Source organism: Girardinichthys multiradiatus, chromosome 12, assembly GCF_021462225.1.
Source record: "Girardinichthys multiradiatus isolate DD_20200921_A chromosome 12, DD_fGirMul_XY1, whole genome shotgun sequence".
Lineage (NCBI taxonomy): Eukaryota > Metazoa > Chordata > Actinopteri > Cyprinodontiformes > Goodeidae > Girardinichthys > Girardinichthys multiradiatus.
In genome coordinates, this window is record NC_061805.1 from 21,868,914 (window position 1) to 21,884,199 (window position 15,286).

Here is a 15,286-nt window from a genome sequence, read left to right on the forward strand (position 1 = left end):
ATTGTTATACGTTAGTTGTCCCAAATAAATGATGGAAAATGACTAAATGAAAACTTTCAAGAATGTACTGTTCAGTGTATTTTTGTCTCCAGTTGCAATAGACAGACAAAACAGATTAAAAGGATGAAGAGAACATATTCAGGAAGACAGATGTGATTTTGTAACTTCTGCTTCTCAGTGTAGAAGACTCATCTGAACAAACTGACATTACTTCACACTCTTAAGCCCGTCTCTTTCACCATGTAAAAATACACATTTCTTTGTTCAGTCCCACAGATACTGGAAGGCCAGAATCTTGGAAACTATGACGAAGCTTTATGAATGCTAAGTAACAAATGTGGGCAGTCGCCATTGTTCGTTATGCACACGTTACAACACCAAGACAGACAAGCACAGCCATTTTCACCATATCAAAAAGAAAATTACATTTCTTTATACAAAAGAGAATTTGAATTACAAAAACTACTTATCCACAAACTACCTACATTTTTGCATAAATGTGATGAAATTGAACAACAGAGGAATGAAAGGACCCACTAATGGTGTTTTTGTCCTTCCTTCATCACACTGAAATGTCTTTTGCTATGAAAGAGTGCTGTATAAAGAAGTAAAGTTTATGCATTCCACACTTATACATTTTGGAAGAAAGGACAGAAGAAAGGATAGACAGATAGGATAAATAGATGAAAGATAAAGAGATGAATGCCTGAAAATAAACAGATGAATGAATGAATTAATCAAATAATGAAAATATAAACAGATAAAAGAAGGAATGATAAATGGAGAAAAATATAAACAAATGAATAAATGAATGGAAAAATAAACAGATGAATGAATGGATTGAAATATAAACATTGTATACACTGTAGCTTAGCTGGGGCAGACTGACAGAAGTGAGGCTGCCATTCAATGGGCGCCACCGAGCCCTCTGACCACCAGAGGCAGGCAAGCCGGGTGTAGTGTCTTGCCCAAGGACATAATGACTAAGACAGACAGAGCAGGGATTCGAACCTGCAACCCACTGGTTACAGGACAAACCCCTACCACTGCTGCCACCATCGCTCCTAAAGGAAGGACCATTAAGGGAAGGACCATTAGAATGGAAAGATAAATAGATCAATGAATGAAAAGATAAACAGATAGATAGATTAATGAATGAATGAATAGTTCAATGAATTGTGCAGCTCAAGGTTGCAGCAGGTTGGGGTAGCTCTGCTTTTATTCTGATATATTCTTTTTACAAACTTATTCCTGTTGTGGTGGATAAAAATTTTTTTTTTTTGGATATATTCTTTGGTATCGGATGTTGTGCAACTGCAACAATTTTTGCGGGTAAATATTTACTTTTAAACATTTGTTGTGATGCATAACCCTAGCAACAAGGTGAATTTTTGCAACCGGGAGCAGCAGATTAACATCCCAAAAGCTCAAATAATACTTTAACTAAAACACCAAATCCCTGATAAATTGAAAAGGAGGCACTATGGATGCAGAGCAGGAGCAAAGAGAAGAGAGAGAAGGAGGAAATGCAAACCATCTCCTCATCATCCTCATATCTCCTCGTATCTCCTCATCTGGACAAAGCCAGCAGCACTGTGAGGATCATGTTCTTTGATTTCTCCAGTGCATTTAATACAATCCAACCTGATTTGCTTTGTCAGAAACTCCAGAAGACTCAGGTGGAGGCCCAAACAATCTCCTCGATCAAAGACTACCTGACAAACAGACCACAGTTTGTGAGACTGAAGGGTTGTGAGTCTAACCAGGTAGTCAGCAGCACAGGAGCACCACAGGGGACTGTACTCTCACCATTCCTTTTCACTCTGTACACCTCAGACTTCCAGTACAAGACAGACTCCTGTCATCTGCAGAAATACTCGGATGATTCTGCAGTCGTGGGGTGGATCAGAGATGGACAAGAAGCTGAGTAAAGGAAGGTGGTGGACCGCTTTGTGGCATGGTGTGGAAACAATCATCTCATCTTGAATGTAACTAAAACAATGGAGATGATTGTAGATTTTAAGAGAAACAGGAATAAGTCAAAAACTATTTCTAACATGGGAGAAGAAGTGGAGGAGGTGGAGGAGTATAATTCAATTCAATTCAATTCAATTCAAATTCAAAAATACTTTATTAATCCCAAAGGGAAATTAAATGTTGTTATAGCTCATATTATGTAGGTTTCTTCAAAGAGCCGTTGTAGATGCTGATGGCTGTGGGCAGGAAGGATCTCCTGTAGCGCTCCGTCTTACAGCAGATCTGAAGAAGCCTCTGACTGAAGACACTCTGTTGTTGTAGGACAGTCTCATGAAGAGGATGCTCAGAGTTCTCCATAATGTTCTTCATTTTATGAAGAATCCGTCTTTCCACAATGATCTCCAGAGGTTCCAGAGGAGTCCCCAGAACAGAGCCAGCCTTTTTTATCAGCTTGATGAGCTTTTTTAAGTTCCTGGCTCTTTGAGGAAACCCTCATAATGAGCTTCAACAACATTTAATTTCCCTTTGGGATTAATAAAGTATTTTTGAATCGAATTTTGAATTGAATACCGATAATGATGGGCAATGCGAGATTATTGGGAAACAAGTGGGATGAAATTCAAGCCCTACAAAGGAGCAAGCCCCAGTAAAACAATAACAGAGATGTGTGGTCAGGGATGAAGATCACAGGCTTCATGCAGAAGGACGATTGGATCGATGGATGTCTGGACACAGCCAATGAATAGATTCAGTTCAGAAACAAGCTCAGCATCCTCCTCTCCTGCTCACAGCCAAACAACCCCCTCCCCCCAAAGGAAACTCACCCATCAGTCCTCAATGTCTATAGACCTGTTGCCCTGACATCCCACACCATGAAGGTTCTAGAGAGACTCCTGTTGGCCCACCTGAGTAAGTAAACAATCGACTATCAGGACCTCCTTCAGTTTGCTTATCGCTGTGGAGTTGGAGTTGAAGATGCCATCATACACCTGCTTCAACAAACCCACTGTCATCTGGACAAAGCCAGCAGACTGGAGTGGAGATGCAATCATGAAGCCATCTACAAGAAGGGACAGAGCAGACTGTACTTCTTGAGGAAGCTTAGGTCCTTCGGTGTTTGCATCAAGATGCTGCATATCTTCTGTAAGTCTGTTGTGGTGAGTGTGATCTCTTCTGCCATCATCTGCTGGGGAAGCAGCATCAGAGCCAGGAACTTAAAAAAGCTCAACAAGCTGATAAAGAAGGCTGGTTCTGTTCTGGGGACTCCTCTGGAACCTCTGGAGATCATGGTGTATAGAATGATTCTTCAAAAAATGAAGGAGATTATGGAGAACCCTGAGCATCCTCTTCATGAGACTGTTGTACAACAGTAGAGTTTCTTCAGTCAGAGGCTTCTTGAGAACTGCTGTAAGACAGACCTCTACAGGAGATCCTTCCTGACCACAGCCATCAGCATCTACAACGGCTCTTTGAAGAAACCTTTATAATGAGCTACAACATTTAATTTCCCTTTGGGATCAATAAAGTATTTTAGAATTTAACTGAATGATGGATAGATGAATAGAGAGATAAAGAGATGAATGAATGAATGAGTGGATAGTGGAACATGGATGAAGGGACGGACAGATGAACGGATGAAATTACACCTGTTTTCTTTTTCCATAGTTATCCAGACTTGGAAATTACTTAAAACATTTTCAGACTTTTCTGGAAAGAGGCCCTGGGATCTTTAATATAATATAATATTTTATAATATATTATCTATAATAGATAAATAGATGAACATGTTTATACTAAAATGATTTTTAAAATGTGATCGACAAAATTTAAAATGAAATATCCAACCACCCATTTTCTATTTCCCTCTCTAGCCTTGCAGGATAATGCGGGCTGGCCTTCATCAGCCTCTGCCTATTTTCAGTGGGTAAAGGGAAAGAGGCCCGGTTCCCCCTGAACAGGTAATAAAATTATGTGCAAAACAAACACGAAGAATGTAATGATGTGCTTAAAGATAACTAGCAATGCAGAAGCTTTAGTTTTTGTCTATTTTCTTCAATAGGTGCGAGGATTTTTGTTATTCTCCAAAAACATAAAACTTAAAAGCTTTCTGCTTCTGATTGGCAGTGTTAGTTTAGTTGATCCCAACCCTGCTCCCTTGTTTCACTTAGCCAGATGTTCAGATAAACAACCAGGTGCTCTAGTGGAGAACAGAGACATTCCCAATGGAGGCTCAGTATAAAAGTACTTTTAATTGCACTACAAACAACTCTCATGGCTTCTTTTCTGTTTTACTGTCATCCCTCTCTATGCCTGTCCTCCTTGGCTCCCCAGTCAATGCACCACTTGTGCATTTGCTTAAATTTTTAACCACTGCGACAAATACCTGATAGTCATTTTCCTACTTGTACTTTTGTGAGCATTACCTTGCAACAAATACTGTCTTAAACTTGTACTAAATCTTGAAAATGTTTTTGATTTTAGCCTTTTCATTTTTGAGGTTGTTCTGTCCAATATCTGCCACATCATCCTATGTAGGAATAACAGCTCATCAGCTCTTTTCTATCAGCTTGAGCTTGGTCCTCATATCACAGCAACCAGGCAGTTTTTGAAAATATCCTGCACCTTCCTAAAGGGGATGGGTAATTGAGGCTTTTAGTGCCAATGCATATTAACAAGTTCATGTCATGGATCAGTTGATCCAACATCTCATAATCTGCTTCCTGTTGTACTGCCTTCTTCAGGAAGGTAATGCAAAAGAATTCAGCAGATGTCACCACTTTGGCTGGTAGGATCAGATTTGGAGTTTTAGTACTTTGAACAAACATATCAGCACTACATAAAATGTTTAATGATTTAATAAGCAACTCTGGCATTTGGTCAACAAACACTTAAAGGAAAAAATATTTTTATGTGTTTTTGTACATATTGGACAGAACATTCCTATACAAATTGTTAATCATTATTGTTGCTGATAATCTCTTCTTAATTTTTTAGGTGCCTAGATAGATAGAGAGATAGAGATATCGATAGATAGTTAGATATCAACATCTCTATCATCTTTCTATCTTCATCTCTTTCTCTCCATATTTCTATCTTTTTCTTTTATATGTGTAATTACTGTAGTACTGCCAGGGGGAAAATTTCCTCTCTGACAGCCAAGCCAGGTTAAAACCTGTCACCCAGTGATGTGTCAATTTTTGCTCATTGTAAAGGACAGGGCCTGAATACCTTAGGCTACTTTCTGTAGCTGGATACAGAGTAGAATAACAGGTTGACATATTTTACTCAATACACTACCAGAGTGACTTTCTCACTTAAGGGGTGTCTTTATTTTCATGACTATTTAAATTGTAGATTCTCACCAGAGACAACAAACCTCTGAAAGAACACACATGGAGTTATGTGGTAAACAAAAAGTGTAAAATAACTCTAAACATTTTAATATTTTATATTTTTACAAAATAGCCACCATTTGCTTTGATTACTTCTTTGCTCTCTTAGCATTCTCTCCAAGAGCTTCATGAGGTGGTCACCAAAAATGGTTTTCAAAAGAGTCTTGAAAGAACTTCCCAGACATTCATTGAGAGACGGCTAAAGGTTAATATTTCAGTCATTACAGCACAGGGCCGCTACTTTAAGGATTCTAAAATATAACATATTTAAAATTATTTTACAATTTTTGGTTTGCTACATAGTTCCATATGTGATCATTCAGTGTTTTGATGCCTTCATTGAGAATCTACGTACAATGTAAATAGTCGTGAAAATAAAGAAAACCATTAAAACAGAAATGCGTTCTAAATCTTTCGACCGATAGTATATATACCGGTATATATTTTTTTAGGATAACTGATGTGCAAATTGCCACTGCCTAATTATGACCATAGGTGACAGTAGGAACATAGATGGATTGGACTGAGCTGTGTCCTCATTACTGCAGACAACGTCCCAATCTATCAATTTATGCCTCGCTCCATCCTACCATTACTCACGACCAGGACGCAACAATACTTGAATTAAATAGCACAATTCCATTTGATTAAATAAGCGTAAAGATTTACCCATTTCAGAATCATACAAGTTCTTTCCAAAAGTCTTAATACATTATACATATTTTTAAAATACAAAACATATGAGAAAAGATGAGAATATTTTCACAGCCACAGTAAATCTTGTTTTATGACTTTTGGCACAAAATGTTTCCTGTGAGCAGGATGCATTATAATAAATTATCATTAAAGAGATATGTGGATTTTTTACTTTCCCCCCAATTGTTCAGAAATATTTACAGCTGCCTTGCTCATCTTTCTATGTCTTAGCATCCTGTCAGTTTCCTTTTCGTGTGCCTAAATATCACTGGATTACAAATTTTACTCTTTGAAAAATTGAGCATGTATCATGAAAGAAGAGTTCAAGAAACAGAAGGCACTTTGGAGGAAGCTAGAGATTGAAAAAGTGAGTCTATAGTTTATGTTTTTTCCATATTTCAGGAGAGTAATTTGCTTATTACTCCTGGGTATGAAGGCTGAGGTGGAAATGCACGGTTCTGAGATGCTGTGAATGGAAATGTGTCGCAGGCTGTGAACAAAACTGGAAAAATATTTCAAAACTAAATATACTGAGAAACAACCGTTTTGGGGGGGGGGGGGGGGGGGGGACAGGCCATTTGTTATATAAAAATGTTTCTCCATCAGTAAATTACTGATGAGTTTTAAGGAATTCAAATGATTTTAAACTAAAACCCAAAACCCATCCTTGAACCTCCAGCTTATTGTTGTGGAGGGGTTTGAGTGCTCGAATGCTCCTAGAGGCTATGTTGTTTGGGACTTAAATTCCCCTGGTAGGGTCTCCCATGGCAAACAGGTTCTGGGTGATGGATCAGATAAAGAGCAGTTCAAGACATCTTTATGGAAACCACAAAATCGAGGCACGTGATGTCGCCCGGTGCGGCAAAGCCAGGGTCCCACCCTGGAACCGGGCATGGGGTCGGGACTGGTCAGAGAGTGCCTGGTGGCTGGGCTGCTCTTTGCAGGACCCTGCCGGGCCAACCCGAACGAGAGACGCGAGGCCATCCCCCAGTGGTCCCACCACCTGCAGGGGGACCCATGAGGGAACGGTGCAAAGAGGATCAGGCAGAGGACAAAATTGGAGACCTCGACTACCCGATCTCCGGACCCTTAGGCTGGTTCTCTTTTTTGTTTTTACCGCGTCCCTTAGGCTGGTTGTAGGGACATGGAATGTCTCCTCGCTTGGTGGGAAAGAGCCTGAGCTTGTGCGGGAAGTCGAGAGATATCGGCTAGAAATAGTCGGGCTCACTTTCAAGCACAGCGAGGTTGGACTCTCTTCTCCTCTGGAGTGGCCCACGGGGAGAGGCGGCGAGCTGGGGTGGGTTTGCTCGTTGCCACCCAGCTCAGCAGTCTCCTGTTGGGGTATACCCCAGTGGATGAGAAGGTCACATCCATGCACCTTCGGGTCGGGGACAGGTCCCTGACTGTCATTTCAGCTTAAGGGCTGAGTGGTACCTGGCCTTCTTGGCGTCCCTGTCAGGGGTGCTGCATTGTGCCCCTGACAGGGATGACGCACTGACTCTGTTATTCTGCTGGGGGACTTCAACGCCACGCCCCAGGGGCTGAGCTGTCCACTGATCACCACCTGGTGGTGAGTTAGATCCACTGGAAGAGTAGAAAGCCGGACAGACTTGGCAGGCCCAAGCGTATAGTGAAGGTCTTCTGGGAACGTCTGGCGGAGCCCTCGGCCAGGGATGTATTTAACTCCCACCGCCGGGAGAGCTCTGACCAGATTCCGGGGGAGGTTGGACACAGAGTGCGAGTGGACCATGTTCTCCATGTCCATTGTCAATGGTGCCGCCCGTAGCTGTGGCCGCAATGTCTGCAGTTCCTGTTGCGGATTCAGGTAAACCATCTGGCGCCTCTGGAGGGGAAGGAGTGCTTCGCCAACACTGTTTACAGTGGGGGTGGGGAGCTGCTGACCTTGACTGGGGACGTTTTTGGGCAGTGGAAGGAGTACTTCGAGGATCTCCTCAATCCTGCCATCTCGCATTCCCTGGGGGAAGCAGAGACTGGGGACTCGGGGTTGGTCTCTTTCATCACCCAGGCTGAAGTCACCAAGGTGGTTAAAAAGCTCCACGGGGGCAGGGCTTCGGGGGTGGATATGAGATCTGCCCTGAGTACCTCAAGACTTTTAATGTTGTGGGGCTGTCATGATTGACTGTGTCCCTCCCTCGGGAGGCGTTCCAGGCATGTGCAACCGGGGAGAGGCCGAGGGGATGGCCCAGGACACGCCGGAGGGACTATGTCTCTCAGCTGGCCTGGGAACGCCTCGGGCTCCCCCCGGAGGAGCTGGAGGAGGTGTCTGGAGAGAGGGATGTCTGGGTGTCTCTGGTGAGTCTGCTGGGAGAGGGTTGTCCATGTTGTATTTGTTTGGTTATGTGACAGTGATAGTGATGCAGGGCAGGGTTGGGAGGTGTTTGACTGAAGCAGAGAAGCAGTGTTGTTGTTATTTCACTGTGTCAAAAGGGTAGGGAAATATATATGCAGTGGGGAAAATAAGAAGATGATACACCGCAGATTTTGCTGGTTTTCCTACTTACCAAGAATACAGAGCTCAGTAATTTTCAATGTAGGTAGAAATCAACTGGGAGAGACAGAAACAGAAAAACATTATATGTAAATAATTAATTTGCATTTCATTGCATGAAATAAGTATTTGATCACCTACCAACCAGCAAGAATTCTGGCTCTCACAGAGCTGATAGTTGAAGGTGGTGTATCAAATACTTCTTAAATATAATACAGTGGGGGAAATATTTATTGCCATAAGAGCCATATTAACATCAGAGATTGATATTGAATTTTCTGATATTGAAATTTTCATATTGGTGCATTCTAATACTATTCAGTTGAATATTCCTAATATATTACTTTAGTAACATTACAGCGTTTCACAAACGGGTTTTGTCCACAAATGATGATGTGCACTTTTATGAAACCTATTTCACAATGAACAAAAACACAAAGGCTTAGTGCAAAATTATAAAATCTTTCAGTCTGCAGATGTGATTAACACTCATTCAGTAACTCAACAGTGAGCAGAAAAAATTAAAAGTTTTTAAAGGATTACCTGTTTTAACTTCATGCTTTATAATCTATTAAACATCCAATGCTGCCTAAAACTAGGACCAGTATCACTTTTGAAAGTTAACTGTAATGACAAGCTCGGTGGCTCAAAATGTTTTTCGTAGACTCTGAGACATGAAGGAGGTAATAAAACAAATGAACATGGAAGAAGTATGAAAAGCACCGTTCCTAGTAACACTGTAAGGCTGGATATCATCAAAGAAGGTGATGGCATCCAGGGGAGGACTGGCCATCGAGAGCACCGGAAGCAGGCCTGGCTGACGGACTGCGATAGCAATAGGGAAATGACAGACACCCCACCCCCCTTTTCTTTTTCTGAGGCTGTCCGCCACAGAGAAACACCAAGTTGCGCGACCCCTAGCAGACTATGTAGGCCATGTAAAATGAAGTGTGAGAGACATTAAAAAGGAAAGGAGGAGCAGGAAGGGAGAGGCTAAGGAAGAACAAAGAACTGGCTGTTGATGCAGTAAAGTGTGCTAAATTAACATGTTGTCCTAAAGGAGCAAGTAAGACTAAACACTAGTTGCGAAGAGTAAAAACGCTAGCATAGTCTATCCAGCATAAATAGCTTAATGAGGTTTATTACACTTTGAGGAACCAAGAGGGACTAAAACTGACTTAATAAAAAGTCTCAAAAGGTACTGCAAATTTAAAAATTCAGTTGAAATTAAGAAAACATTAGTTGTTATATGAATATTGCCAGTACATAAAAATAGTCAAAGTGAATTTGAATAGATGGGAAATTATGGGTGAGTTTTGGATTTTTCTTTACAAAGGTGCTGAAGAAGGCAGTGTCAGTACAGTGAGTAGCAATAATGCTGCAAGAGCTCATGTCATGGAGGTGGTGGACAGCAGCAGTAAAAAGTCTTAGCAGGAACTTTCAGGTTAAATTTAAGAGCACAAAACACACCTGCAGGCTATTTCTCACTCATCACGATCTGTACGCAATTAACTTTACAAGTATAAATTATTTATGCTAAATGTGAAGTTAATTTTGCATAGCAGCCAGAAGTAGAGAGAGAGAGACAGCGAAAGTCATGAAATGTAAGGGAAGCCATTTGATTATTTTTCCCACCCTTACTCAGACTATTTAAATTTATTTTTCAGTACCACCTAAATCAGACAAATCAGAGAATAATTCTAAATGATTTGTTGTACAATTGTGAGCTATGATTGTCATATTTGTAGTGAGTTTTAAAGGGTTTATACACAGCATAATGTAGGAGAACATACTTTTAGTTTATGTGATTTGAGTACATAATATTGCACCACAGCAGAAACATTTATTTTGTAGGTATTCAGTTAATGACGTGTACAGAAGTGTACTCAATTTATCTCAATCTTGATGATTTGTGTAACTCCTCCCAAAGGTTTTTTGTCTGGTGCAGAATAAAGCCATGTTCCAACTGAACTGTTCCAACTGTTTAACCAGCGTTTAATATTTTCTTTGCCACACAGCAAATCTTCTTTTGCCAGCAATCACCGTGAAAAACATTCTTAAATCACACAATACAAACACAAGTGTTAGCTAAATTACAATTACAACCACAACAAAACGCACATACAAAGTAAAATACGTTAACATACCTTGTGCGCCTTCCGACCAAACATTCAGGAGATGTTATTGTCCATTTTTGTCTTTAAACATGGACTACCTTGTCTACTCATCAATACTGGTAGCCTTCTGCGGCGTTCACAGGCATTTTATTTGAGCATGTGCTCAGTGCATGGCGCTTACCTCTAGGCGCAATACTTGACTCTACCAACAAATGTCAACGATGCAACAAAACTTAAATTATACTCTTAATATTAACAATTGTATGACATTACATGCAAACAATTGTATACCATTTTTCTGCTACAGCTACAGTTTGAGTTAATTTGCTGGTGGTGGCCTGGGATGGTATCAAAATCCTGGCCTGGATTATTATCCCAGTCCACCCCGATGGCATTTGTAAACATCTTTAATTAGCATGCAATGTAATTTTTAAAAAATTGAATAAAACAAATTTAACCACACTATATTTCTTAAAAACAAACCTGTTTCTTTTTCAGCTTGTGAGGTGACTTGTCCTTCTCCCCATCTTTGCAGTTTTGGCAGCACACTTTGAGAGTTTTATTGTCACTGTCTGAAGTTCACATTGTGCACATAGACGACCACGGAGAGTCATGGCGGACTTTCGTAGGCAGATAGAGATTATAGATTTTATACTATACAGTCTGTCAAACTGACAGAGCAGGCGTTGACATATGAAGTTACCCACCCAGACTTTATATAGAATAGAACAGAATAGAAATATCCTTTATTGTTTCTCAGTTAGGAAATTAAAGGAGTAGCAGTAGCAAAATGAAAGGCATATGTAGGCATGCAGATTCACAGAAGTGTAAAAATGTAAACGAAAAAAAGACTATAAAGTACAGGGAAATATAAGACACAAGAAAAAAATACTGTGTAGTCATTAAAAACAGCATACACTAATAATGTGTCTAAATGTATTTGTCCAGACTATAAAAATGAAAAAAAAAAAAACTCTGCAAAGAACAGCAGGGATGTAGACAGCTTACTGATTTAGAGCATTTTATATAGAAATGAGCATGGAGGAAGCCTGAACCAGTTCTAAATAATTTGCGTGAGTTGGTCTTTACATATGACCTCATAAAGGCTCATATGAAGATCTCTTTTGAAATTGGAAAGCTGAATTCACCCTTGCCAAATAGATTTTTAGGTGATGGGTACATATATGCCTATCAGTGACACACACAGTGTCCTTGTATTTTCAGTCAAATTCATTCATTGCATCGTACTTTCTCGCTAAATAAAATGCAGGCAGTAATAAAAGGCAATAAAATGATAAACTAAGGTTTTAAAATGGCAGGTCACAATCTAATAGGTAAAGTTATACTGGCTATACTTAAGCATGATTCACAGTTTGCAAGGGGTCATTTAATTAATATTAACTTAATATGGTCTTTCCCAGCTAGTTAGATCTGTTGCATCTTAAAAGCAGTCTTTTTAGTTTAAACCTTAGCTAAACCATAATGGTTGCTTTTGTTTTTGAATTCATCTGTTTACAGTTGGTGTTTGTAACATTAAATGGAGAGCTAACAGAGAACACCCAGATCTAAACACGTTTTGCGCTCTGCCCAGGTATCAGGTGGCATGCAAGAGTCTCTGCTCCTCTACCTGCTGATAGTGTGTTTTTCTGGTGAACTACAATAAAAAAACAGAACTCACTTCAACAGTTTGCCTGGTCTATGATTCTGAAACTAGCACTCCTCAATCCACCTAAAGCTCCACTCATAACGCTCAAAAAACATTTCCCTCTCCTTTGCACATTGTGACTGTTCTCCAGTTTATATGCCCACAGAGAAAGCACAATGTAGTTTATTCTACTTCTCTGTGCCTTTTCTCTCTGCCACTTGAATCAAAATGATTGCTCACCTTTGCCCGTTAGCCTGTTCGTTGAGGCTCCTCATTATTTCCTTTCATATCGTCTAACTTTTTCTTTGTTGACTTTTATCTCTCTTTCTGTCGCTCAGTCTACCCACCTCTGCTTCTGTCTCATGCTGGAAATTTCTCCTCCAGGAACCAATCTAGCTGTGATTGATCCACTCATCTCTTCTGCATTAGAGTGCCAGAGGAACAAACCATAGTATTAACACTAGCAATAAAACTGATGAAGGTAATAAAGAACACCACCAGCATTATCTTGGCTGCTGATATAAGTAATGGTAGGCAAGTTATCTTGGATGGATCTCTTTCTGAATCTCTTGTGTGCCCACACACAAATATTGCAAACACACTGACTGAAGGGAAAGTAAAATCTATTTTATTGACAATGTATGTGTTAATTGAGCCATAACTTTTTAGTTCATGAGGTTACCGTCTGGAGACTGGTAATGAAATAATACTAAACTACAGAGACATCCATCCTTACATTGTTACTGAGAACACAAGTGATAATTCAACCTCCAGGTCTTGAAGTCAAGATGCTAAATTCTCAGTGTAGCTAAACTACTTTAATGTCTACAGTATGGAAATGGCTCTAAAATATAGTTTTATGTTTTATTATTCATAATATAAAAAAAAAGCTTAATGCTGACTTACTGAAGGATGATTAGTACAATTTTCATCAATTGTAATTGTTAATATTTTATAAAAATCAACTTTATTTGATAGACAAGACTTGTTTGTGAAACGTTTTATTAAGTCAATAAGGTACATTCAATGGCAGAGTATATTTTACCTACCCTAAAATAAGTGGATCAAAGTGTAAGAGGGGTGACTCATACTGTGTCATATTTTTTCTATTTCTGTATTAAATGTGAATGAGATTATTACCAGTGTATTGAGGTACACATTGTGTTGGCCACAGACCCGAAATGCACAACCACCCTAAACTGTTACCATCCTAACACCCAACCCGGTTATATAAATAAAAACATCTGAGAAGTCAATAATACTGGAAAAAAGTAAAAACTCTCTAAACTTGGTCCCTGTTTTAAAAGGAGAGATATTATCAAACTCCTGCTTTTGCCCTCCGCAGCATTACTGAGACTCAGATTGATTTAACTGATAATTACAGAAACAGTCCATTTAGTAAACTTCTGTCTGTAGCTCTCATCTTTCGCACCCAAAGTTTTTCTACTTCTGATTTCCTTCACACTTGCTTTTTTTTTTTTTTTTACATTTTTGTAAGCTGTCAAGAATTTCAAAACTGGGATTGCTTAATCAAAACAGCTACGCCAAACTGATGTTAATGGCTTTGATATAAACAAAAGTGGGTGTACTCCAAAGGCACATGCGTTTCTCGAGTGCAGGATGACAATCAAACCAGGGAAGCTTGGAGTTGTTGTCATTTCCATGCCCATTTTATGCAAACACATGCAATATGAATGCAGACGTTATTGCATTTTTAATGAATGTCATCAGAAGGCTAATGTGGGGCAGATTGTGGTTTTATTTGAAGGAGAAAAATTCAAGCCTCAGCATCTGAAAGTTCTCCAAAAAAGGCTGGGGTTATATCATTATCAGATACAGATATTTAATGCTTAATGCTTAATACATGAATGTCAGCTACTGCATTGCCACAAATGAGTTAGGCAGGAACACATTTTATTCCCCATTAAAACCATAACTGAAATTAGGCATACTTCTGTTTATTTACATTTAAATTCATGACTAACACAAGGCCAGAACACATAACCATGTTAAAAAGTCACAACATGCTCAGCCTTTAAAAAAAAAAGATGTAAATAATAAGATCAAATTTTTAGTTATTCATGGTGCTGTCATGATCTGCCTGCATTAGGTTTTGAGTTCCTAGTCTGTTTTCTCTTACGTTCTTCAGTTATTTCAGTTCATGTTTAGATTCATCATTACATAACACAATTTATTTTAAATAGAGAAAGCAAAACAAAAGAAAACAAAAGGACTCATTTATGTTGTTAAAGATTTCCTTTACCGTGCCAGTTTAAACTGCTCTTGTCCTTCCTAATATGTATTTAGAATTTGTATTTTAAATGTTCTTTAGAACTGGCAAATGTTTTTACTTAGTTTTAATTCTTCTTTTAGTCTGTTCCATAATTTAACTCATGTTATTGAAATGCACATACTTTGTAAAGTCGTTATAACACCATGGATTTTTATATTTAGTTTCCCTCTTAATCTATATCCTCTGTCCCTCTCTGCAGACAATTTCCTTATTTCTTTAGGAACTAAATTATTTCTCACTTTAAATATAATTTCTGATGTTTTAAACTGAACCAATCTGGATATTTCATAGCTCCCGTTTCTATAAAAAGTTGGTTTGTGTGGTCTTTGTAACCAGCTTGGTTAAATAATCTTATCGACCTTTTTAGTATTGTAGTTATTGTTTGGATTACTTCTGTAGGCGTTTCCCCACACTTCTGGACAGCAACTCAAATAAGGTAAACGTAATGTACAATACAATGCATGCAGAGATTTCTGATTGAGGATATGCTTAGTTTTGCACAGAATGGTCAGGCTCTGACCCATCTTCCCCTGAACAAACAGTATTTGATCTGTGGTTTTGAGGAGATTTTGTGGTCATCACATCAAAAATTTTACTTCAAGCTACCCTTTCAAAATTTACATTATCAATACATATATTTACTTCTATATTTTTCCA

The 15,286-nt window shown here is 39.1% G+C and overlaps 1 protein-coding gene and 1 long non-coding RNA gene across 11 annotated transcripts in view; one reads left to right on the forward strand and one right to left on the reverse strand.

Annotated features, from left to right (window-relative positions):
- gpat2 (glycerol-3-phosphate acyltransferase 2, mitochondrial) overlaps positions 1-15,286 on the reverse strand; it is a 228,808-nt gene that overhangs the window by 109,474 nt on the left and 104,048 nt on the right. For 3 of the 10 annotated variants that reach the window (XM_047380861.1, XM_047380858.1, XM_047380862.1), the window contains one exon: positions 8,588-8,631. The exons of the other annotated variants lie outside the window; for them this stretch is intronic. The gene's annotated coding sequence lies outside the window, so the exon portion shown is untranslated. The remainder of the gene's footprint in view (positions 1-8,587; positions 8,632-15,286) is intronic. 10 annotated transcript variants of the gene reach the window in all.
- On the forward strand, positions 1,420-12,341 carry LOC124877572. The gene is made up of 3 exons (XR_007040567.1): positions 1,420-1,595; positions 3,849-3,935; positions 12,210-12,341. It is a non-coding gene; the product is annotated as an uncharacterized LOC124877572 (long non-coding RNA).